Here is a 23,913-nt window from a genome sequence, read left to right on the forward strand (position 1 = left end):
CAGATTAATTAAAACATATGTGTACGTAATTAAAACTTACATTCAACTGTTAGCATTGGAGAGACACTTTTTATCAGGGAGAAAAATGAGGGCACAAGAAAAGCAGTAATGCCAACTGTCTACAAACCTCTCTTAAATACAATACAGATTAACCTGATCTTAGGAAAATTTTTTTGTCTTCTCCCAATTACCATAACATTTCTGAACTAAAACATTTCTAAGCTGTAACGGATCAATGGGTTTTACGCAGGTAAGTGATTTTCAAGCTGACAGAAAAATATTTCTGAGAGTGGGCTAATGCTTGGAATTCTGAAAAAAAGACATGTTTGGGTCCCACCACTGAAGTGTGTTGTCCACAGAGAGCACTTGGCTGTGTCATCTGTGGATCTGGAGGTGCCTGTGAGGAAAAGGTGCTGCTGTTGGGACTGTGTTCTGATGGCTGCTCTGCTGTCAAAATCATCCCCACCCCTGCCCCTCATCTGCAGTTAGGTTGCTGGGGGGTGAAAAGAGATGAAATAAAACTCAATGTTTCTAAATGCTGTTTTGATAAACAATGTATGGAAATGAAAATAGCGTAAAAAAAGCTCTTAGCAAAAAACTGCTCAAATAAGCAAACAGGCTGCTTTTGGCCTGTTGTACTTAGGTTTCTTCTTGTAGAAGTTCTTGTTTCCTCCCCCTGATCCCTCTAAGTAAATGAACTCACTCTGATGGCTGCACTTCACAATGGCTTTGTACATCTAAAGAAGTCACAGTGTGTAGCCGTGTCAGTCTAATACAGCCCTGTAGATGTACTGAAGGAATGTCATGGAGTGGATGCTACTGGTGTCTGAAACCAAATTGTGTGTAGATCTCTCGCCTAATAGAAGGACATAAGAGTAGAAAACACTTCATGGGTGATGACATCCAATCCCCTGCTACAGCATTCCACTGCATTTTTCAGGACTGCAAGTTTATGGAACTTCATTTGGAAACTTGTGAGTGGTGATTCTCCTGTGGTGACTGAAAAGTCACTAAAATTTTCATGTTCTAACTTGTTTGTGGCTAGTTTATGGCCATTCACTAAATGTTTATTTATTTTATCTCCCTGATGTTCTCTGCTATGCTTTTGGAAATTGTGGGAGTATCTTTGTTTTGCAACTAAGGCAGACTCTTAGCTTTCTTTAAGAAGAATTGGTCTCTCTGCTGTACGATTCTTCCTCTTAGCACCTTTGTGTGTGGTCTTTTCTAGGTTGAATTAATCTTTGGAGTATGAGAAACTAGAAATGATGTGGTATTTTAGATAGTATCTCTCCAGTGTCTTGTTCACTGGGTCTGGTACATTTTCTGGAATTACATTTGCTGATGCTTTCTTGAGCCACCTACATCCTGTTGATAGCTATTCATATCATTAACTTGTAGTGAAGTAATCATAGTAATCCTGAGGTTTGAAAGGGTTTTTTTCTCCTGTCATTTCAGAATCATGGGTTTATTCATATCTCAAGTTCATGCCACTTGTTTTACTTAATTTTCCTGGTTTCATTAATTTTTGACTGCTTAATCCCATTTGTAATATTAGACTTCAAGGTTAATAAATTCTCTTTAAAAAATAGTATGGTGGCTTCTGAATTCACATAATTTACCACCTTCTGTTTTAATGGGAAAATGTTTCTTAGACCCTGACCGCTAAGTTCAATAAAATTAGTTTTCAGAGTAATTCTTAAGGAATTGTAAGAATTCTGCTAGGACTTTTTTCTCTTGGACAGTTAACCTTTCAGCATGATGTGTTTTTCTCTTTTTCTTAGCTGTTTGAAAATTATTGTATTATCTTCTTCAGCAAGCCAGTGATTTCAGTCTTGGTGTTGCAGCAGGTGTCAAGGCCAGATAAATTGAAACTCTTAATTTTCCTTTAACAGTTGATTCTCTTCAAAGTAATTGGCTATGTGCGTATGGTAAACCCATATAATTCTGTCTCATTTTTCTGATCTCTTTTGGGAGGAAGATACCCTCCTACAATATATGCAGAATTTGACAATAATTGTCTGTGGCTATTTGTGCCACCTTTTTATTTTATAGGTACCAGTGTTCTCTGTTTTCTAGTAAGGTACGTTACTGATTTGATACACTTCATGTTAAACTCCATAGGATTAAATCATTTTCATGTACCATTTTTGTAGTAGGTCTGAAATGGAAACCTAGTGAACTCCCCTTTATAACATGAAGCTTGTGTTTATTTTCCCTGAGAACAAAAAGATTTTGTTTCCAGGCAATCATTCACAAGCCGTTCTGTCTTTGATGTGCGATCAGAATCATTGCCTTTATCCAAAAGGGTTGCAAAAATTTAAGTGTAGGTTTTGTACATCTTTGGTATCTTCAGTCTCCTCTTTTCATGTGACTAAACCACTGCTCGACTGCTGTTTTGATTTTGGTTTGGGGAGGTTTTTTGCTTTGTTTTGGGTCATTGTTTCTTGAAGACCAAATTGCATGAACTTTCGTTGTTTCTACCTCTTGCTGCCATTTTTCCTGAATTTTTAAACACCAGTTCTTCTTTTTTTGTAGATTCTGTTTATTCCTAATAGCAGCTTTAGTTGTTATTTATCTTGGAGTGTTCTTCCATAAAAAGAAAAATATTTTGATGGCTAGAGATTGAAGATATAAATCTGTTTCCACTGTAGTTTGAACGCCTTCATGTTTTGTCTCATTCAGGACCTTGAGATTTTACTACTAGTTCACTTGCATTTTCTGTTCTTGCCTCTTCAAAATACAGAACCTTAATTACAGAGCAGGCTTTGTTTGTTCAGCTATTTACACTGAAGGCCCATGAAATGGAATCTAAGATAATAATTGTGAAATCAGTAGGAGTTCAGAAAGATGTCCAAGCTGCTTCCTTTCCCTACTAGAGGATCAATACCACAGCCTACTTTTTACAGATGGGCTAAATTTAAAAAATTTCTGGCAATGCAGGTTCTACAACTTGGCAAGTTGTACAACCAGTTTCTTGTGGTGTTTGGTGTGGTCACTGTATAAGTGTAGAGAGCTGGTCTTGGTATCTGAGGTGAATTTTGCTTTCTGAAGCTTATTCTGTGCATGACAGGGGATACACTGTTCTCTTGGAGAGTTTTACATATTTAAAACATGCAGTGCTGTATTCTAAGTCTCTTTCGACTACTAACCTGTTTTGTGGAGGAACAGCAGGAGAGTTTTTCACTTCTCTCTGCGTATTTGGTTGTTGGTTTTTTGTTTGTTGGTTTTTTTTTTTTCATTTTTTATAGACCCTCAGTGGGTCAGGCCTACCACAGAGGAATACAGCAGAAGGATTAATTAATATCTTTTGCAGACTCTTCTTCTGCTTATTTATACCACTGTGATGATTACAACATCGTTCACTCGTGTTTCATTTGGGATTTACTGTAATCACTAGTTATTGTTCCATCTTTTTCCTGTGAGAATCAAGAACAAGCTGGTTGGTTTATGTGATGTTTTCTCATTTCAGTGACTGGTAAAGTTAGCTGTCAGTTATTCCACCCAGGAATATCTGGATGATAGAGTTATGGGTCTTTTGTCCTATTATTTATTAATACTGGCATTTATCCTCCAAACCAATGTTTCCTTTCCTCTGGAAGTTTAAGGTCTGTTATGATGGTACAATTTAATAGGTTAACACCGTGATACAGTGCAAGGTTCTTATACTACAAAAAGTGAAATTCTGGAAATTCTTGGCTGTCTTTCTAAATTAGGAACTGTTGCACAATTAGTATTAGGTTTAAAACCAGTTGAATTTTTAACACTGCTATGCCCAAACCCCTGATTTAAGATACCAGTAATACTAGAAGGGCTGTTTGTTCTGAATTATTTTTTTAATCTGAAAAGGGACAAAATGCTCTGTTGTGAGTATATATACTCACAACATACATATATATACATGCTCAACACGTTTTCAGCACTTTCTGACAGTTTTTTGAAGCTGGGCTGCGAGTGTGATCAGACATTGCTACTTTGAGCAAGCAGAGCAGTAAAAAGCAGCAAGAGTAGCAAAATAGTAGCGTCCTTCCTTCATATAGATGAAAAAGGATGGGTCAACTATCAGTGATTTTGGACACTTGAGGCTTAAATACAGGAGTATGCTCACTGTGTGTGCCTTAACTTCAGAATGGAAACCTATGTATTTTTATGGCTGTGTCATCAGGAGATCAAAATAGAGTGTAGTAATCTTTCTATCATTATTCCATTCAAACATTGGTATTGCTAAATATTCAAAGATACTACTGTTTTCGTTTTGCTTCTACCAAAGTAAAATGAAAACCTCTGAAAGTGAAGAGAAATGGAGCCCTCATAAAGTCACTACAACTACTGTGCCTTGCATGGATATCTCCAGTTCAGTTTCCCCTGACATTATCTGGCATCAAATAGAAGATAAGGATGCTGCAGTCTCCTTATTCACAATCCATTGGTATCACTGAGGTTGCTTATGGTGCTGTGATCTTTTTGGAGAAATAGGATCCTGATCATAGGATTTTTTCTGTACTGTAAATGGGGCTGCCATATCTGCCAATACTGCCTTTCAGCTGTCCCATTTCTCAGAGAGGGAAGGTCACAAATGTTGTTTGAAAGACATTTAAATATTTCAGAGACAGAAACTGGAAAGCTGCTGTGGTGGATTCTTTCCCAGAGTATATTCAACCATTGAGCCCATGGCTGTTTGATTCTGAAAAGTCTCAGCATATCCTCTTAATGGATAAGCAGAAGAAAATGAGGATGGGAGGAAGATAACTTTGGGAAAAGCAGTTAAGTATTCCTGTGTATTAGGAAGACCTACCTCTTTGAAGTATATGCCACTTTGTGGAAATAGAATGTAATTGTTTTGATCATATACTTACAGGCTGCAGTTTTGTAAAACCAAATGCATATTCAGAGGATGTTTTCACACTTTTATTACAGCTTTTTGTGTGCACCTCACTCCACCCTTCCATGCAAACATCAAAAATCCCTAGTTTACTTTATGGATGAATAAACTGAAAAATTATGTTGGGAAAAAACCTCTTCTGGGCTGTTAGACCTAGATGTAAAAAAATCATCTCTGAATATTTGTGTGAATCCTGTCAGTTCAGTGGTGAGTGGTTTTCCTCAGTATGTTCATAACTTGGTGTGTCCAGTAGCAGGTTGAAGTGATTTTTTTTTTTAAATGGAAGACTTTTTGTAAATCAGAACAATTTGCCACATTTTTGTCATTGTACAGACAGAAGACTACAGCAAAGTACTTGTTGCAATAGATAAGAAAGGGGATGTAGTTTTCTGCACGTGCATTCTAGTGGATGATAAGGAGAGACTGTATAAATTACCAAGGTGTATGTGTGTGTGTGTGCACTTATTTGTAAAATGGCAGCAGCTGAAACCTGGCCTAATCTCTTTTCAGAGGGTGCAGTTCAATAAACAAAACATTTCTGATGGTATCACATCTCCAGACACCATCACTAAGACATCAGTTCACTGTAGTGATCTCTACATCCAAGAAAACAAAAGCTCCTCTTCACATTTGCTGTCAAGTACTTTGTCTTCCAATCATGTTGTTTTGAAGAGACTGTAAAATAATAATTCTCAAGAATTTAATCTGAGTCTTTCTTCAAAAGCACTTGTTCATTTTTCCTTAATATGTTGTTTTGAAGAGGAAGAGTTGTGAACTTTTTTTTAGATTTGGGTCACTATTTCTTGAGTGTTTTTAAATTTAACTTTTTTTGAAAGCAAAAACTACTGAAAATTCTTTGCAATAGGTTTTTTGAGTCTTTTGAAGTAATGTACAGGCAGTTAGATTATCTTTAAATCTTAAGTCATCCTCCCCTAATGATCATGCCTTTTTTTATTGCCACTTGGACATTTTTAAGATCTTAAGTGTAATGTTTTCTCCATTCTATTTCTGTTCATGTTGTCTTTTTGTTAAACCTACAAAATCTAAATAAACCCGATTAATACTTTACATTTCTATAACCCTTTCTCTAAGCACAAAACACAATGGGTTGGGACGCCTCTCTTGGAGTTGTTGTTTCTTCTACTTGTGAAGGAGATAAATAGAAATAATGAGTTAAAACAGTTATAATATGTCTGCAATGTGGAGAATCTATGGCATGAGAGGAGTGCATTTACTGTGGCCCAGACCACTAATAAAATGGTTTTGATTAAGGAAGACTTCTTTCCCTTGCACATTGTATTAATGTTGCAGATGGGATGAAGGAGTGCCTTAGCTAATTTCTGACTCCTCAAATTGGAATGCTTATTTGACCTCTTCAAATAAATATCCTGCTGCTACTGATAGGGTTTGGGGTTTTTTTCTATGTGGAAAAAAGTGAACAAAAATATCTTCTCATTTGCACTTCAGGATTTTTTTCCTACTGATGTATGAGTAGATGCAGGCCAGCTTGTTATATCTAACCCATGCAATGGCATTGTCTATCTGGTGCCATCTGCCTCCTCCTTTATCAGTTCTCTTGTGAGTTTCTCTAAACAGAAAATATTTCTGAAGCAGTTTTTTCTTCACTGTTTCTTTTTTTGTCTGAAACACTGACATTTTTATTATAGAGACCTTTGTCCTTCTGGTTTCATCTCCTTAGTAAAGTCTGGGGTTATTTTTTTTGATGGGGGTCAGTTCTGCTGTTGTTCACTGCAAGTCAGAAATGACGTTTTAGTGACTAGTGCTTCTCACAGCAGTTTGCTCTTTTCTGTCGAGGAAAGTGCAAGACCAGCATGTTTTTCCTTTTAGAAGACCCAAAAGTTTTGTGGATCTGACTGTACTAAGAAAAAATAATAAATTCCTGTATTTCAGATACCAGAATGCTGACATTGATGCTATTTTTTTAAAAATTATTTTAGTAGAAATTTGAAATATAAATGTAAATAATTTAACTCTGTAGAGTGCATTCAATATATGTGTGCCTAGACATCAGAAAGGTAATGTAAAGCTAAGGCTTAAAGAGATTTTTAAAAAGATACAATTATCTGTATGATTTTTAAGTCTCATATGAAATGTATTTTAGAACTTGCCAGTGATGGCTGATAATCACTTTGATATTTTGAGGAAAATGGTAGCTTTAAACAGATGATACAGAATTTATTTTTAAAAATGTATTGTGCTTATACAGTTGATGGCTTTTATTTCCATAATGTTTTTTACTACATAATTATACATCTTAATTACGTAATTACCGTCATAATTATTATGTAATTACATGTAGTTCCACTAATTACAAAATCAGGAAGTGTAATTATCTACTAAAAACTTTCTGAAATCTTATTTGTTCAGTAGAGATTATTTAAAAGACCAGTGACCTACTGAAGATGGCGTGCAGTGTTGTACTTAACACCAGCCCTCTTTTTTCCCCTTCCTCATGGGCCGTACAGTTTGACAGGGTTGTGGAAGGACTTCCATGTCTTTAATTATGACTTGCCTTGATAGGAGGTTGGAGAACTCAGCTGTGTTGCCTGCAAATTTAGAGCCTCTTAATTTTTGCCATTGATACCTTATGTCTTTAAATTTAAAGACTCTGTAGCTGAACATCCAGAAAGTTGCATGGTTTGAGTGAACACCTTTGTGACATTGTTTGTATTCTGGTTGAGGGTGTCTGGTTCAGGTGTTTAGTGTCAGGTATAAAGATGTTTGAGAAAGTTTGTTCATGGCCATGTGTATGTGGAGTGAAAGCTTGACTCCACAAAAGATAAAGGGAATGTAGCTGATTTCTCATGGTCCAAAGATTTCATTTATTGCATAAAACTGCTTTTGAAAAAATTGTTTTCCTGTATTGATATACACTTATGTCTGTATGTTGTTTTATTACTTACTATGGCACATACTTGATTATAAATTTGTCTAATCATGCAGTTTGAAACCAAAAACATTTTACTGCATGTTATAGAAAAGCAAAATTAATACTCAGGACAATCTATGGTTCTTTTGCCTGTATTAAAAGAAGATAGTAACTATATTTTCTATATGTTAAATTGTGCTACCTTTAGTAGTTTGAATGAAAAGAGTACTGTAAAATGTTAGATTTGATGATCTTTTTTCATTCTGTAAGACTGATGTTTCAAAATGGCATCAGAGATACAAAGCTTTTTCTCACATGCATTATGACAGCAAGCATTTATTTATTATGTCACAGTGTTAAAATCACCAAGAAGAAAAATACTTCCAGTAACAGAAAGCAGAATTAATATGAAGGGATAACTTTTTAAAAAGTGATTATTGTTTGTAATACTAAAAAAAACTAAGAAGAAGATTGTAATCTATGTCAGAAGGGAAATGGTGAAAAAGAAACATGAAGAAAGGGGGGGTACTGGAATACTGAAATTTCTCTGGAACACCTCAAGACTTAATACTGTGTTGCACATGTATCAGAGTGTAATTTTTCTGTGCTTGTTGCATAAGGCAACTGTTTTATTGTATACTTGCCAAAAGCTATTCTTAGCTCCCAGATTTGGCCTGGGTTTGCAGTTGATGTGAATATGTCATCTTCTTGATGTTAAATGTAATTACCTCAACTCACATCTCCTACGTATATGAGTCCTAAGGAAAATTTGTCTCCAAACCAGTTTAAATTATATTGATCATTAAAAGAAACACATGGAGTCATTATTTGTGAAAACCAGAGCCTATTTAATCTCCAAGATTTAAATTATTGCTGCAAATAAAATTATGTTAATTATTATACTCACTGAAGTATAATAACTGCACAGGAGACATTTCTTTTGAAATATCTTCCTGTATCCTCAACAAACAAAGGATTTCTATCAAATTCATTATGAAAATATAGTTATGCTCTTTTCTGTAAGAAATGGATGTAGGTAAGCTCTTCTTTTTATTAGGGACTAGTAAGTCATGTAGAGAATAGCATAATGGAAAATGTTTGTTTTATTCCATAGGGGACACAAAAATGGTGCATGATATATGGATAAAAATGCAGCACAAGACAAAGAAGTGTCTAAATGCAGCTTAAATTTGGTTTATTAAAATAAAAAAATACTGCCTTCCATAAAGGAGTATTACATTTTTGCCATCTCTCCATCAGAAAATAGTGGTGGTCTCAACCAATCCTGATTGATATATTTCTGGAGGAGCAGGGGCAATTGAACACTTGAAGCCATGGTTGTTGCTGCCTTGAAAATAAGGAATGCACAAGACAGTGTTTGGAGTACATGTTCCAGAAAAGAAATACCTCTTCATGTTGTGGGCAGAGCCTCCCTCTCTCAGCAAAGCTGCACTCATTCTGTGACCTTTGTAGTTATTTTGAGGTTGATCTCATTCTGACAATCCAACTACCAAATTTCATGTTTCAGTCTAATGTAATTGGCTTTTGAGAACAGATTAGTCGCCTTTGACAGGCCAAAATATGACTCAGCCTTTAAAAAAAAATCTCAGCAGGATGTTCTTCTGTCCTGGCTTGTCCTTCTTCTGGGAGGGGACTGAGATGGGTGTGAGGGGCAGCTGGTCAGGTTAGGGAGCTCTTTGTTTTTATCTGGCAGAAATAGGTTTGGAAGAAGTTGATTTGATCCTGCAAGGATTACAGCTGTTAAATGCATATCAAAATATTTTCCTATCTTATATTATTTAACTCAGAATATAATAATGTAATTATTTTGACATGAAAACGTTACGTACTGTTGTATTTCCACTTATCTTTAAATAGACATTTTTCACTTTGTGAGAGATGCATGCAGTAAGACAAAACAAAAAATGAATTAAAAGAGGTGAGTGACAGCCTAAGCTAGTTTATTTATGTTATAAAAGCAAATAATATTTGCCATTAATAGAATTTTGCAGACATGGAATTAAAATATTTAGCTAGTTATGATATTGTTTTATATTTGTAATGTGATGATATATATTCCATAAACTAACAGTAGGGCATTTGTCAGATTAATATTTTGATATTCTGTTATGTAGCTGTGGGGGAGGGTAAAAAAGCATTAAAGGGACCCCATGGTTTTGGGTTTTTTTAATAGAGCTGAGCTTGTAGTTTAAACATACTTAATGAAAAATAGTGGCGAGTGACCAAAATCAATATAGTTAACATACTAAGAGCATTAACTGCCATGGTTTTGAAGAGTAATGGTGAAGTTACCACCAGGAACATGGTGTGAAATATTTTTACTATTTCATACTTTAAATTTTGTATTGTACAGGAATTAATGGGTTTTTAATTGGTTATCATGAATGTGATGTCATAACTTTAGACGTAATTCAGTTGTTTCAAGTATTACTTTATTTAAGGGATCTAAAGTGTAGCTTCTTGGTTGGAAACAAGTGCCACATGTTTTTTTGAGCACCCTTGAGGATGGTGACTCCATCATGTCTTTGGGCATCCTATTCCAGTGTTAAACCACTCTTCAAGTGAAGACGTTTTTCCTAATATTCCACCTAAACCTCCATTGGTGCAACTTGAGGCCATTTCCCCTTGTCCTGTTGCTGGTTACCTGGGAGACAAGGCTGACCCCTACCTGACTACAGCCTCCTTTCAGGGAATTGTAGGGAGCAGTGAGGTCTCCCCTGAGCCTCCTTTTCTCCAGGCTAAACACCCCCAGCTCTCTCAGGTGCTCCTCACAGGAGTCATTTGCCAGCTTTGTTGCCCTTCTCTGGACACAGTCTAACAAAAAAGAGAAAGAAACAGAGGTTCTAATCTGAAGGTTTAATTTCTGAAAGTCTGGATACAAGTTTGAAACTACTATTTCTATTTTTTTGGGTTTCTGTTCTCCAAAGATTTATCAGCTGTTTGCCAGTTTAAGCCCTACTTCAGGTACCACAACAGCTTAAAAATATTTTTCAGTGTTTCCAAAAAAACAGGAACTCTGATAAAATTCAGAAATTACAATGAAGCGTCCATGCCTTTTTGAACTTTTGAATACAATCTGAAGACTTTGCTTCATTTTGGTTTTATTGTATTGTTCTGGCAAATTTTGAAGAAGATAAGTATTTCAGTCAGGAGCTCCTATTTAGACAAAACATGCATTTTCTTTCTCTGTTTAGTCTGTTAACATATGAGCATGTCTATATTTTCTACCAAAAAGTATCATTTTTGTTCTGTTACAGCATTTAACACTAGTGATTTCTCATCCATACATGTGTTCTCTGTCCTACAGTGACTGCTAAGGCTGCGCTGACCCATAGGGTCAGCAAATATGCTTTGTTTTAACCTGTTTCTCCAGGACCCACTTTTGCCTGTGGTGTCTGTGGGGTTTGAGGCAGCTCTGATGTGTCTGTCTGCTGCTCTCCACCCTTCTCCATTTTCAGGCATCTCTGCTGCCCTGGCAAAAACCACTCTCCTACTCATGTAGGTCCTGGGTTTGCTCAGCTCTTCCAGCATAGAATCACAGAATGGTTTGGGTTGGACGGGATCTTAAAGATCACCTTGCTCCAGCCTCACTGCCATGGGCAGGGAACCTTCCACTAGACTAGGTTGCTCAGAGCTCCATCCAGCCCAGCCTTGAACACTTCCAGGGATGAGACATCCACAACTTCTGTGGGCAACCTGTGCCAGTGCGTCACTAACCTCACAGTAAAGAATTTCTTCCTAATATCTAATCTAAACCTACTGTCTTTGAGTTTGAACCTGTTCTCCTTTGTCCTGTCACTAAATGTTCTTGTAAAAAATCTCTCTCCATCTTTCCTGTAAGTTCCCTTTAGAGCATTCTGGTTTTCCTTCTTCCAGTTCTATTAATGGCTTTTTAAAGGGGAAATACAATCATCAGGATAGATTCTTGAGAACTGATAGGCATTCTGGGCTTTCAGGAGCCCTCATCTTTACACTTTTTTACTGAATAAAGACTGTTTAGAAATCCTTTCAAAATAGCTTTCAGTTTCCTGCTGCCATCAGCATCCAGTGTCACCTGCTGCACATTTTAGATCTGTGTCCTTCCAGGCATCGAGGTGCTGGTGCTTTACTGTCACAAAAGCCCTTGGCTGCTCTTGAGTTAAATACCTTCACCAAAAAATAGATGTGAAAGGAAGGTGATAGTACACTCAGACTTTGCGGAAATTTCATGAGGATAAAAGAAAGAAGGGTAAGATATAACCACAGATTACCAGAAGATAAGGTAATTTTAACATGGAAGCCTTACATTGCCCATTCATATGTTAGGATACCTTGCTGGTACTTGCCTGTGTGCCTCTACCCTGACTGTGGAAACAGTATTGGTGGTGCAGCATTATGCTTCAGAAATTATGTTGCACTTTGAGGGGATTTGAGTTGTTGAGGATTTTTTGTAACATAGCAATTATAAACTTCTCTTTCATGGGGAAGGAAAGGGATGTGGGTTATTTGTTTGGTCTTTGATCCTTAAGAGACAGGTAAAAAACTTTCATCCAAATCCATGGCACTATGGCACTGTGTTGGTACTGTAATTAAGAGACCAACAAAATATTAACACTAAGGTAACATTTTATTAGAGTGCCACAGGGACTGATGTGGAATTTTTTGTTAAAGAGGTTGTATTTTGTAAAGGAAATCAGAAATGCTTGTTCTGAACTACATGAGGAAAGAGCATTAGTGCAAAATAAGAATAAAGACATAAAAGGAACCGAATGGATTTGTAAAGTGAATTTGACAAAAAACAGTCCCAAAGTTCTCAGTATGGAAAATGTGGGACAGAGCTCTGAGAAACAGAAATGTTGAAGGATTTTATAGAGGCAACAGTAAATAAAACTAATTTGCAGTACAGCTGGACAGTCAAATAGTTCATTGCAAAATGTAGCCTTTATTTCTATGGCTTGTTCAAATCCGGTGTGGTGAAAATCAAGTCCTGCATTTCCAGTAGGAGCTCCCTAAACTGTGGATTTCATTACACTTGTTACCCTATGAGAAGTTTTTCTCGATTAGGGGATTGTTAAATAAGATCTGTATGTATGTATTATTGAAAACTGTTGCACAATCATAGGGCCAGCCTTAAATTGGGATTAGTCATCTCTAAAAGAATTCTAGACTTGGGTTGGTTTGAGAACAGATAATTTTGTATCATCTTGTTCTGGATGTGTACAGTGAGGACTCTGGAAAACTATGTGTCAAAGAAGAACTTTTTTAATTGTCCTTTAAACATAAAATATGGTTTGGGAGGCAATCTTTATTTGCAGAAATCAGCTGTTTTACAGATGGAGTACATCCTTCTTGGGAAGTTTCTTCAATAGTTGCAAGCTCATGTTTTTGAAATGTCTGGAGTAGGCCAGTATTTCTGTTGAATAGCGTGTTCATGAAGTCCATTATTATGATAAACTGTGTTCTTAGCATAATTCAAATCGGGATATATATACTTTGATTTTAAGAATTAAATTCTTTTCAAACTGGGAACTACAAACAGCACTCAAGAAAAAAAGTACTGTTGAACTTACACAAAAATTTTTACATTTAAAATTTTCCAACAATGTGGGTACTTTGTGTCCCCAAGTGTGCCTAGCTAAAAGAAGCCCAAGGAATGCCTGAAGATCAAACAAATATTTCATTATAATGCAAAGCTCTATAGAGCAATATATCTCAATTATAAAAATAATATCAATTACCACAGTGACAGGCCTTTTATATAGTAAGAAGTCACCCATATCTTTCAGCTGATACACATTGCCTCTGATAAAAGAGAGCCAGCACTGGACTCAGCACTCCAGATGTTTCTTTCCAGGTCTGAGCAAAGGAGAAGGGTCACCTCCCTGCACCTGCTGGTGATGCTCTGGCTGATGCAGCCCTGGGTGCTGTTGCCTTCTTTCTGCAAGTGCCTGTTGCTGGTTCATGTTCAGCTTGTTGGGAACACACTTCTTACCTTGTTATGTAGGTAGTTGAGTCTGTAAATACTGTGTGGAATGGGGTTTTGCTGTTCCCTTTCTGTCTCAGTAAAGCATTCCACACCAAATATCACTGGTGGAGAAAATTCCCTGCAAAGGAATGCACTTCATCACTGCTCACTTTAAGGTCTCAATTTTCAAGCATTTGTATGTGAGTTTGTCAGGCTGTGGTCCTTTGTATTTTGGGGAGAGTTAGGCAGTTCTAGGACATGGCTCAGCTGATCTCATCTCTACTAGGCTGGTGTGGATCACACATGAGAGATGCCTCCTTGTTTTGCTGGTTATAAAGGAGGTCCAGGGTGGTGAGTGGTTCAGATCTACACAGCAGTATTACTGGAAAAATTGTAACACGTTACCCTGCTAGATGCCAAATGGGAAAAATTGATGTGTACAGCACTCCAGTCACCTCGATGTTTCTCACCAAAGAATGAAAAGTAACATGGAAGTAGTTTTCTTTATCCCTCTCCAGTTACAGCCTCTGCTGACTAAAGCAAAGTGAGAAAAGTGTGTTCTGAAATAAACCATTTCTGCATCCCAGAATAACCTGCTTTTAAAGTGTACATAGCTAATTGTAAAGACCCTGGAGAAGGCATCTCGTCATGAATGCTAACCATGAGGAGACAGAGCAATGTAACTTCCACCACTCTTTCAGAAAATTCTGTCTTGTGGTCTGCAAACCAACCGGTTAAAAATCACGTTCAGAATAGAGTTCTGGCTTCTGTCACAGGAGCAGGCTGTTGTTCTGTGGTTATTTGTAGAGAAGCAGAGGTTGTAGTACTACACTGGTACTATTTTTTGAAGGGACAAATCTAGAGACTAAACTTCTTGTATTGGGTCGTTTGAAAATTAATTTACAGTCCTCAAGGGGAATGGTTGTTATCTATTAATAGCTATTTTTTACCCACAAAAGATTCTAGCAGTTAAAAGCCAGCTCCATCAACCTCTGCTTTTTCATATTCAGTAAATACAGGGATTTTGATAACTCCAGACAAAGTTATCATGGGGAGGAGTTTAATATTCTACAGATCATAGCACATAATCTTTCTTCCTTCTGCTTCAATGTCAAGCATGAAAAAGGAAAATACACATTTACAAAGTTGACTTTAGAAGGGCCTTTAAAATATATTTTCTTAGAGCAGCCTCAGATAATCCATTATTTTACTTGTAGACCCCCTTTAGGGAGGGCAGAAGACAAAATGCACTCAACAGATTTGTAAGTGTATCAAGTTAGTACACTGAGATCAAAGGCTATCTCTGCCTGAGGGACTCTGCACATTCCCTTCCAGATCAGCTGCAACATCAGGGACAGAAAAACCTACAAAGCATTTTGTTTGCTATGTGTTCAATCTCCTGTCATCTGCTAATGCAGTCTTTGTCAGAAAGTACTTAATGTTGTGGTACCCAAGTAACCTGCTTCCTTGTTTCACGTCCATTGTTCTGCTGAATGCCTATCTCCTGTGTTCCCTGTTCAGGATTGCTGACTTCACAAATAGGAGAGGATCTGCAGGCATGCTTTCCTCGGGGGTGGGGGGAAGAAAACAAATGTATTGGCATGCTAGTAGTGGAGCTGGTTGCATCAATGGGACAGAGGATATTGTGTCCTTGAGGTATTAGTGGCAGCTGAGCCTGTGATCTCTCACTGTTTCAGAATGGCTCGTCTTGTGTGCTCTTGAAGGGCAGGATAGAGGATACAGACTCTAGTACTAGATTGTATGGGTGGGGGTCTTTGAAAAGAAAGAATTTTGATCACTGTATCAGAATAGCTGCGGGTCTATATTTTATCTGCTTCTTTAGTGTCTTCTGAAGAGTTGGGAGGATTTGGGAGGAGCGCACAGGGAGAAACAGGAAAAATTGTTTAAAAAAAACATTGAAATGTTTGGTGTTCATTTTCTTTTTAAATTGACCAATGTGTTAAAACTGAGTAATGCATTTCTCACTGTTACTGCACGCTAGGTTAGAGCAGGGGTGATGTTCCCAAGTGCTAAACCCTGGTGATTCTTCATTTTCTCAACTGCTTTTCCCCAGCATGACAAGATGAAGTTGACAGGGAGTAGTTTGTCTTCTTTATTTTGTGGAAAGATTGCTTTCCAGAAGCTGTCTCAAGTTGCTTTCCTCAACACCAGCACTGGAACTTGAGTTATTTAATGCCTTTCCATGTGTGAATGACTAATTATTTCTTGGATTCCTTCATCCTTGATAAGGTCTAACTAAATTAGGGATCAGTAACTTAAGTTTGCCATAAATGGTTTAATTTTCCCTGGTTTATCTCATACCTGTGAAGATGAATGTAACTGGAAGTGTTCCCCTGCACTTAGTGTGCAGCACGGTGACAAGAGATAGTGTTTCAACTCTGGTCACTCTCTGTGGTGTGACAGAGGAAAGATGTCCCTCTTCCAGTGTGTGCTGGGATGGTTCTTGCCCATCCCTTGCACTGGTAGCTTCCAGAGTTTGTAAACCAACATCTGTAACCATCAGGGAGTTGGATGTTCCTGGTCCCAGAAAGCAGTGCTGAGGGACATCAGGTGAATGTAGCACCTATAACTCATGAAGTGAGCTGTTTTCTGAGGAGGTTTGACTCTATAATGCTCAGTAGGACAAGTCTGACAGGAAAAAAAGAGAAAATTTAAAATTTAAGAAGGAGGGGAAATTAATTTTTTTCTTAATTTCTGTAAAGCACATGGGTGTATTCAGGAAGAACAATAGGTTGGTGGTTTCTTGCATTTTAATACACAGATAGATGCTGTTTACCTCTAGATGTCTCTGTAGATATGGGTCCCCCTGCAAGCAACTGCTGCATAATTTGATTATGTTCTTCTAGAGGATGATGAAAGACTCCTCTGCACATGGTCTGAAAGAATCCTGTGTTGGGCACCCATCCCAGAAATATATCTAAGCAGCCAGGTTCTGTGGGGTTTTTTTCTGGAATTATGTGTATCACTAAGAATTATACATTTTTTTGCTCCTCACAGTCAGATAAGCATTTACTTTAGGGTGACTAGCATTTCATTAAATGGGAGGGTGTTTCAGTCTAACAGGTTCCCTTTCAGGTTGAAAGGAGATACACTTCGCTTTCATCTTAATCTTTTTTTCTGGTGTTTTGGGGATCTGCTTTGCCTCCCAATCTGTAAAATACTGTGTGATAGGTAGATGAAGGTGAAAAATGATGGTGAGTTAGATCTCATACCTTTGAGAACGTAACAAAAGCTGATGTTCAAAAAAAAGTGCTGTTACGAAATTGATATGTAGCTAACAGGCTACAGCTTAAATTGGGATAAAGCTGGCTGTTATCAAATACCTGAACAAAAAGCCATTAATAAGTTGGGCAAGCGTTCATTAAATATATAATTTTCTGTTTGTATTTCAAGACTTTTTGGATTAAATGTCTCATGTGGGGGTTGTTCTTTTAGTAAGGTTATGGGATTTTGTCATAAGCAAAGTAAAGCAACAGTATTTAATTTTGGTCACGTGCTTCATCCAAAACTAAATCACAATGGCGTTTTTCTTTTGTTTATAGTTGATCTTCTGTGCCAGCACCAGATGCTTTAGTCTGTTGTCATCTCTGCTGTTTCAGTGACTGTTTTTGACAGAGCAATTTGCTTTCAGGTGTCTTGTTTTACTTTTGTGTATGTTGTCCGTATGCCTGATGTTATGGGAAAGTAATTTCCTCAAATCGGTGGTGGTAATGATTTGAGTAAGTAAATGGCAATTGAATTCCAAGTCTTCCAACAGCACTGATGTGCTGATACACAAGGTCGTCATTCTCCAGAAAAGGCTTGTCTACCAGTCATCTCCTGTTACAATTGAAGCTGTGTTTTGGATAATTCTGCTGGATTTGAAATTCTTTCAAAAATTTCCTTTCATGAAGATGCTAATTAATGACTGAATGGATGCAGTCTGGTATGGTGCTGTTCTATTTGTAAGTTAGTTTCAGTCTCTTTAATCTGAATTGGTTTCGGTAGCTTCTGGAAAAATTTTCTCAGCCAGAGAAATCCATGGGGCCTCCAGGACCAAAACACACCAAGTTAGAGCATGGCAAGCATGACAGATGTGATAGATAAGACAACATTGCTCTCAGTATTTTTTGGGTGGGAAGTAAGGAATCTGTATATTTTTAATTACATGGGAGCTTGTTCTGCTTTTGAAAGTGTGTATTCTTTGCATATGACAGGCTTTACACAAAGTAATCTGTGTACTTATTCTTGTGCAGCCAAATATGCATATTTAATATTAGCAGGAACTTATAAAATCCAGTTAAATATGAAATACAGTTGAAAAACATCATAAGCAGCAGTCAGACCTTTGAAGTGGAGTTACAATGGGTTATTGCTGTTAGTGGACCACCTGACTGCGCCTTTTTATTGGAGATTTGGCCTTTCTGTTTGAATATTCTGGCTTTTGTGGGTTTAAGCAATAACTTGATGTGTAAGATGCTCTTACTAGGAGAATTTCTTTCCACTCTTCTAATAGTACATGGCTTCAACTGATTTTCAATATTTTAAGAGTTTCTGGTTCTGTAAAAACTGATTAATTGCTTTTGAAAGCAGGCCATGTTACCAGCTTTTGATATGTCTGCTTACATCTCTTTTCAGTGTTTTCGTGAACAACTGATAAGATTATATTCGTCACTCTTGGCTTGTGGTGATTTTAAATTGAAATGGAATGTATTAAAGCAGCCAACCACGCTGATTATATTGCAAGCCTCATTTAATTTTGTACATTCACCCATTATCATGAAAAGCAGGATTTTTTTAAAATGCATGATTGTGACTGTACCTTTAGCATCTCCAGAGGTCGTCTGTAATCGATGCATAATTTATTAGTGTTAGATACCTGATTTCTGAAAGCAAGTTCCACAATGTTACATATACATTAAAGGTGGAGAGCAAAAAAATCAAATTGTTATCATTTCACTGATATGCTCTTCTTGATACTGTCCAAGTCCTTACTGGTCAGTTTAGGCTCCTGCATGGAAACATTTGTATGCAATTGGTCAGTTGTTTTCTGTAGATCACAGAACAGTCCGCTCTGAGGCACTGGAGCATACATGAGACAGTATCATAGAATCACAGAATGGCTTGGGTTGGAAAGGACCCTAAAGATCACCTCATTCCAGCCCCCCTGCCATGGGCAGGGATGCCACCCACTCAATCAGATTGCTCAGAGCCCCATCTGGCCTGAGCACTGCCAGGGCTGGGGTGTGTAGCTATGGCAGTGTGTTGTTATGAAGGTGTTCTGCCAGGTTATCAGATGACAGTATTTTCCCGCAATGTTCACAGTAATAAAATATGTTTCTTAAAGCTGTTCCTTCTGTTTTATTAACTGGCACCTTCTTACAATCTGTGAGAAGCTGGGCAGAATCTTCTAGTTGAAAGCCAATTGAAATGCAGACAGAATAAATTTTTACACAAACTCCCTGTATCCCTCTCCTTACCATTATCTTTGAAAATAAATCTGTGATTTCCCCATATTTGCTCAGATGTAAATGTCCTGGAAGTTAACATTCCGAATATTTGGTGTTTGCAAAGTGGTTAAATTCACATTTCATAATAATTTTTTTTAGTTTTGTGCATAGCTTAATGCAAAAGAATAGTATTTACACAGTAGCTTTCAACATGGATTCTTGTATCATTTTTGAAAAATGTTGCATAGGCTTTTAATGTAATTTATGCACAGAAAAAATTATTACTTATTCCAGCATTTTGAAAATATTTTACAGTGCTGTGTCATTCTGTGTATGACTATTTCCCTTTCTAGAAATCCTTTGGGAAAGCAGTAGATACACCTTAGTGCCCAGATAGCAGCTACTAATCTGGGGAAAAGTGAAGGCATCAGTCCCTGGGTCTGGGTGTGGATGGCACCAGCACTGGGTGAGGCTGGAATTCCACCCCATTAAGTTGGCCCTTTGATTTACCAGTACCCAGCTGGATCTGAAGCAAATGTTTCCTGTGGTAACCTGGTCTGAATCGGTTTCATGCCAACTCTCAACAGTTTAAAATTAACATTAGTTAGCATTTTCCTTTTGATTTGAGTAAGTAAACATTTTTATACCTTTTGAAGAAAAGACACTGCAGTGGCTTCTGTGTCTAAAAGATAACAGTTAAACTCTCAAAAGTGTTTAGTTTTGTTCCTCCAGGAGACCTGTGACCAAGAAATAAAAGCAAAGAGAGGTTATTATAGAATACTGGTTTGCAAAGACAAACCTTATACGTGTTTTTACATACATAAACAAAGCAGCTGTAGCCTTTGTATGTTCCCTACAGCAGCAGTTGCAACATGTTCCAGTTCTCCTGAATAACTTCAGTGTCTGCAGTGGGTTTTTGTGGTTATCTGTCAGTTGTCTCCATAGATGTTATGGCTTAGATTTTGTCATTAGACTTCAAGTCTAGTTGCACTCAAAATCTTTACTTAGCTATTTAATATAAACTTGTTCTCAGAATAAATTGTATCAGTGACATATATGACATATCTGGATGTTGTTTACTGGCTTCTTTGTAATCTTGCTTTGTATTTTTCTTATTTTAAAGTCTGATTTGTTAAGAAATGGTCAAGAAGATGAGCTGGATGAACTTACAGTCATTTGCAGAAACAGAGTTAATAATGCAAAGGGCACTAGCCAGTACAGTAGTGTAAGCTATTTCTTAACATAAGAAAGAACTTCCTCATCCAGCTCTGTGTCAGAAAGGTGCTCCCAGGACAAAGGAATTATGTCCATTTTAAATGTGCATATTAAATGCCTTGAGCAAAACTTTCATCAAAGTGTCCCTCACACTGCCAAGTGTCTTTATGGAATGCACCTCTCTGTCTGTGTGGATTTTGGGAAGCTGTTGCCAACATCAAACTAATGCTACAATATTTACTAAAATCTAAATAACTTTATTAACCAATTCTCAGCACTGATTCTGAGGCTTTTCCATTGGCCCAAAGTGTTTGTGTTTGTTTCTAAATACGATGATTCTATATATTTGTATATTTTTAAATAATTTCAATGTTTCTTTTGTTTAGATGAGTTTCAGCGATAGTAGTTTTCTGTGAGGATGAAGTTCTAATTGTTATTGTCACAGAAACTTTGCAATTAAACAGAAATATTATTTTCTTCAGTGTCACAAATCCAGAGCATTACTAAGAAGACGCTGGGGTCTGTAATCTGCAGAGCGATAGATTTGTCTGACGGAGTGGGCTCCAAAGTTCCTTTTCCTGCTCATTTCCTACCATCTAAATTGTGGAGTGCTTAGTCACCTGAACCTGTGATTGTGTAGTGGATTATGTGTTCTAAAAGCCATTATAGCTGTGAATAGTACCTGGTATTGTCAAAAGACCTTCACAGTTTAAGTCTCATGAAAAAAAGCTGTATTTGTATTAGTGGAGACAATTTCACTAGGCACAACATGTTTACATCTTCCCCTCGGAGCAAAACTGAGTTAAAAGGGTGATCTCTAACAGGTTATATCTTCACTGAACTTTGACATCCATCTTAACCCTTAGGTTTTTCCTTCCCATGATGTAAGAGATGACATTCATTTTGTGTGCCCTACTGCAGCTTGCCCATTTCATTGTCTATAAAGTAGTGTCTTACTGAAGATGTAATTGCAGTAAAAGGTGGGTATTGGAAACTTTCAGCGTTAACATCTCAATTTTCCTCAGACTGAGTTTTCCTGACACGCTTTTTGAGTGTGCAAGTTAGGCCTTATCCAATGTGGCTCTATCCTCTCAGTGGTTGATTTTACTGCCTGTGGTGAAGAAGGCTGTACCATAAAGAGTGGTAGACAGATTGTCTTGTTCTAGAGTGAGTGCCCTGTTGGTGTGTGGCTGATGGTGTTCAGCCTCCTCTGTTCAGGTGGGGAGCACCGAGACTGGTAGGAAGAGACCCATGAGTAACTCACTAAATGAGATAGTGCTAAATGCTTAGAGTTCTTTTTAGATTTTTGCAGTAAATCTTCATTGTTCTCGTTTTTGTCTTTTTAATGACAGCCACAGCAACACCTAGTCATTCAGTACATTGTTGGTGTAAATTCTGTGTCAAGTGAAAGCAAGGTAGAGCAGCAGATTCTTCATTAAATTTAATTGTAAGCTTTTTGATTCAACTTTCAAGAAATTTAGCAGTTTTTTAATCTTGGTTTTGATTTTATCTTGGTTTTGCACATCTCATTTGAAATGTCCAGGTGACTTCTATCATGTGCTAGGTACTTGGTTGCACTATTGCTATCAAAATTGAATTTACCAGTTTCAGCAAAACTAAGATGAACACCTGCTTTAACTACAGATATAAGTTCTTAGTTTCAAGATCCAGGTCTTCCACTGTATTCTTTCCTCCCTCTCTGAAAGACAAGAGTGGAGCTTTCACCCTTAAAGACTTGTGAGCTTTTGATGAGAATGAACATTGCCCAAATTTAAATAGTATTCAAAATGTTGAAGTGCCTCACATGACTTACAGCAACTCTGACTTGAGCATCTTCAGCAGTTGAAGAGGAATATTTTATGCCATCAAAAATACAGATGCCAGCAGAGGCATCTCTGAAACAAAAATTGGAAATGTGGTATATTGTTTACCTCTTCTGTCAGAAGACTGGTTTCACATCACTAGTTATTATTTGTATTCTGCTGCTGTCTAGAGGTCGGGTGCACCACAAATAGACAATCTTTAAGACCATTCCTGCCTATAGAATTTGTAGTGCAAGAGAAACAGTAGGTCAGAGGAGGAGGTGCTGTCCAACATGTTCTACTGACAAAAAATGAAGCCTCAATAAAGCTGCTGATCTGGTATGATGCTGGAACGTGGTGGCAAAGCCGAGTGTAGCACCTTGATCTTCTGAATGAAGATTCAGTGCTCAGCAGCTGTAAAAGCAGCATGAGTAGTCTGTCCTTTTTATGTTTCCCTGATGATGCAGATAAAGCAGGAAACTGATAGTGTCTTCCAGATAAGGATATATATAATCAGTTTCATGAGCATTTGCAGAAGAGAGGTTTATATTAAGCTTTAATAAGTGCAAAGAACTGTGAATGCTTTTAGTCAAGCATTGCTAGCAGGTATCTTAATTAAATTTTTTCTAATTTATTCTCTGTGTTTTGTACATTCCTTGGCTTGTCTTGATTGTCTTGACTTTGCTCAGTTCTGTTTGCTGATATTGCAGGGGCTTTCTGTTTATTTGCTTCTCTGTTTTTAGACTTCTTCCCACTTGATCTTGATTTTGAACCAATGCATTTCTAAACTGGCTTTTTCAAGCAAATGCTTTCCAGTATTTTCATCTTTGTGGGCTCATAGAATCATTAAGGTTGGAAAAGACCTCCAAGATGATCAAGTCCAACCTTTAACCAAACACCACCATGCCAACTAAACCATAGCACTAAGTGCCATGTCCAGTTGTTTCTTAAACATGGTGACTCCACCAGCTCCCTGGGCAGCCTGTTCCAATGTCTAATCACCTTTTCTGTGAAGAAATTCCTCCTAATGTCCAACCTAAACCTCTCCTGGTGCAGCTTAAGACTCTTCTCTTGTCATGTCGCTGATTGCTTGCTTGCAGAGTCAAAAGCTCTGCAAAGCTGAGTCTCATTTTGAACAGGCTTACATAACCCAGTGCATTTTAGTTCTGTTACTCTACAAAGGACTGTTTAATCTGGGTTTGCAACTGCTTAACCTAAGGAAAATCAGTTTTGGGCTTACTGGATTGTTCATCTTTTATTGCCATCTCATTTTTGCAAGATGATGAGCTATTTTCCAAAAGGAAAAATAGACTGATGATTGTAAAACAGAACTGAGAAATTCAGTAAGTATTTTTTTCTGTTATAAAATAGTTCACTGATAAACAGGAGAAAAAGGATGCAAGGCCAGTTACACATCTTGGGGAAATGAATGTCTTCTGACTCTGCCATAATAATATTTCCTCCTTCCTCATTTCTTCTAAACAAATATACTCGGGGTACTCTTCAGTGATAGTATATATAAAGGATATCCTCCAAAAAGAGATTGGCAGGTTTAATTTGTTTGATGTGTGCAATCACAGTCCATGTTAAATTTGAAATGCTTGTCCAATCAAGGGTTCAATATAGAAAAGAGGCAGTAACAAGCATGCTGTACGCTGTAATAAAGAAATCTGTTGATTGAAAACAGTTTGTATATTTTGGAAATGATAGGG

The 23,913-nt window shown here is 37.3% G+C and overlaps 1 protein-coding gene across 3 annotated transcripts in view; it reads left to right on the plus strand.

Moving 5' to 3' along the window:
- The window catches only part of POLA1 (DNA polymerase alpha 1, catalytic subunit), a 186,557-nt gene that overhangs the window by 145,251 nt on the left and 17,393 nt on the right, over positions 1-23,913 (plus strand). The gene's annotated exons all lie outside the window — the stretch shown is intronic.

The sequence above is a fragment of the Coloeus monedula genome (genome assembly GCF_965178545.1).
Source record: "Coloeus monedula genome assembly, chromosome: 3".
In the NCBI taxonomy this organism is placed as follows: Eukaryota; Metazoa; Chordata; class Aves; order Passeriformes; family Corvidae; genus Coloeus; species Coloeus monedula.